This window comes from Parasteatoda tepidariorum, chromosome 8, assembly GCF_043381705.1.
Source record: "Parasteatoda tepidariorum isolate YZ-2023 chromosome 8, CAS_Ptep_4.0, whole genome shotgun sequence".
Lineage (NCBI taxonomy): Eukaryota > Metazoa > Arthropoda > Arachnida > Araneae > Theridiidae > Parasteatoda > Parasteatoda tepidariorum.
This window is the reverse complement of record NC_092211.1, coordinates 91,954,565-91,957,642: the sequence shown is the minus strand read 5'-3', so window position 1 is coordinate 91,957,642 and position 3,078 is coordinate 91,954,565. Positions and strand designations below refer to the sequence as shown.

At 30.3% G+C, this 3,078-nt stretch overlaps 1 long non-coding RNA gene across 1 annotated transcript in view; it reads left to right on the top strand.

Annotated features, from left to right (window-relative positions):
- The first annotated feature begins 1,936 nt into the window (after nt 1-1,936).
- Nucleotides 1,937-3,078, top strand: part of LOC139426344 (uncharacterized) — a 3,694-nt gene continuing 2,552 nt past the window's right edge. The window contains exon 1 of the long non-coding RNA XR_011637590.1: nt 1,937-2,047. This is a non-coding gene — a long non-coding RNA (uncharacterized lncRNA). The remainder of the gene's footprint in view (nt 2,048-3,078) is intronic.

Genomic DNA, 3,078 nt, shown 5'->3' with positions numbered 1-3,078 from the left:
ATTTTAAGTTACAAAACCAGAAGAAAAAAAAAAAACGATTTTTTTCTCTCCGATGGATTTGAATTTTTGATCCTCAAAATATGGAAGGTAGTCAATATTTTAAAAGTTTTCCAGCCTGAAAATATTGCCAAAGTTTTTTAGGCAGTAGAGCGATTGAATGTTTGGATCTCTTAATGTTAACAAAGCTTTTTGAGTATTTCGCTATATTTGAAGAGCTTTTTTAAGCGAATCATGAAGTTTTCGCACACTATTATAAGATTCGTTTATCCAAAGATAATTCTATGCAGAAAATAACTTTGAATAAATATTATTTTTTATTTTATTTACTAATTGTCGAAAACACTTTGCTTTGCAAAATATAGAAATTGTTTTCCATAATTTTTAAGAAAGCAATTGTAAAGGCAAAATGAGAAATTTGAATGAAATCGGACTAATAGTTTCTAGGTAGTCAAATTCTAAAAAAAAGTTATTTATAGAAAATTTGATTTCTGAAGAACACTTCGATTGATTTCATTCAAATTTTAAATTTTTGATTTGCTATAAAAGTTATACAATACGAAATTTGCAAAAAGGAATGTTAACATTAAGTGATTCCAACTTTCTACCGCTCTCCTTCATAATCTGTTGATACCATATTTTGCAGCTGGCAAGTGCTTCTCCTGTTTTAAGGGTCCAGGAACTGAATCCCTCATAAAGTAGACATTCAAACCAATAAGATCGATTAGTAGTATGTACATTAAAATTCGATTAATAGATAAAATATTTTCAGGGTTTTCCCTTTTCTGCGCCCTGTTTATGCATAAGTGCATACATCGTTATTACATAGCGCATGAATATATGCGTACATATATTGAACATATATAAATTGTGTATATACGTATAAACGTACGGGCGTACAAATATACCCACAGTTACATAGATGCATATATATATATTATATATTCATATAAAGTACGTGTGTATCTACATATAAGTGAATTAACGTACATAAGATTATGCATACTTATATGTACTACTTAAAGTATATATACGTGTGTACGATACGCAAAAAATAAAAGGGCCATTCTAAATAAGTTTTCATCTAATGTTCGTATCTTCACATTCAAGGACTCAATCTTAAAGGTTCGAGAGGATAACATATATGCTAATTACTTAGTGCCCACGATATTTTAAGTTGCGAAATCAGACACAAAAACATACTTTCTCTGAACAAACATGCCTTTTTTATGGTGTTTCTTGATGCTCTCAAATTATAGGGGTTGCCGCAATCTGGAAAAAAATAGTCCCAATAGTTATAGCCAGAAGATTGGTTCAAAGTTTGTATCCCTTAATGTTAATATTTTTTACGTATGAGACCACATTTTGAGAGCATCTTAAATGAATTGAAAATTTTTTTGCACTCAATTAAAAAATTCGTTTGTCCAAAGTTAATTCCATGCAAAATATAAATTTTAGTCAAAATAATTATTTTTTGTTATTTTATTCAATGATAGTCTAAAAAATTTTCAATTTAAGTTTAACAATTTTAAATGGCAAAGTTCAAAATTTGAACGAAATCAATCGAATAGCTCTTGAAAATGTGACTTTTTCAAAATTCAATTTTTCAGGAACTATTCGATCCATTCTACTCAAATGTTGTATTTTGCCATTTAAAATTTTCTTCTTTAAAATGTCATAAAAAATTGTATACTTTAATTATAAAATTTTTTTTTGGCTGTTATAAAAAAAAATTTAAAAAAAGTAAATATTTACTAAAAGTTATATTTCGCAAAGAATTATCTTTGGATAAACGAAATTTATGTTTGTATGCAAAATTATTTTTTTTTGTTTTAAAAGTTCTCAAGACATGGTGAAATACGCAAAAAGTCAAATTAACATTAAGGAGTCTAAGCTTTGCACTCAGACCTCACTATTGGAACAATTTATTTCGGATTGCGAATACCCGTTGGACGGCTCTTTTGACCAACCTATTATTAGGACCATATTTCCCAGAGTGCGGCTACGCCCTATATTTTGTGGGTCAGAAATGTGCATCCGTCGAGAAAAAGTATGTTTTTCAGAGAAAGTACGTTCAATTTTTGTCTAATTTCATAACTTAAAATATGGTTTGCATTAATTAATTAACATATTTTAGATCCTTTGAACCCTTAAGATTGAGTTCAAGAACGTAAATATCCGATCATTAGATCATCTCGCAGTAGAGTGAACTTTAAGACACGGTTCCCAGTATAACACCGAAGTCAAGGATCACGGTCAGTGTGTGGATGGGTGATCACTTTGATCAACCTACAAAGGAACCAAAGTTGTGCGGTATCTATCCTAATTAAACTTTTCAACCATTAAGATCTCGACTTCACTCGCAGGTCGTCAAGCAGGAGATCCATCCCCTCTGCAGAGGATCAAAATTGTGTTGACATGTCTTCATATCATCCTCAGGAATGTTTCCCAACTCTACACCAATAGCCCATTGTTCATCGTTAGTGCGACATAGATCAACAAAAACAACCGATCATTAGATCAAAAAATTTTCAGAGTGGTCTGCTTTTTGCTTTCAACAAATAATTTATTCATTCTACGTTCATATGACATACAATGTACTCACGTGTGCATGTACTATATGCATGTACTATTTAATAACAATGTTATTCATACAACGATATTTAAAGTGACCACATAAATATAATTATATACTGCGTGTGTATGCTTGTATTTTTACTTATACGTGTGTATGCATGCATTTTTATTTATACGTGTATATGCATCTGTATACATATAATGTATGCATGCATTCCTGTAGGTACAATATACGTTTGTATCTATGTACGTACAGTCGGCAAAAAAAAAAGATATCACCCTGAATAACTTTCGTTCTAATGATCGGATTTTCACGAACTAAGTGTTAATCTTAATGGTTCCTGGGGGTGACCTCAAATATGCTAATTAATTAGTGCTAACTATTAATTAAGTTACGAAATCAGACACAAAAACGTACTTTCTCTGAATAAACATATATTTTTTCTTACATATTTGGATTTTTAACCTTCAAAATATAGGGGGTAGCCGCAATCTGGGAAATAT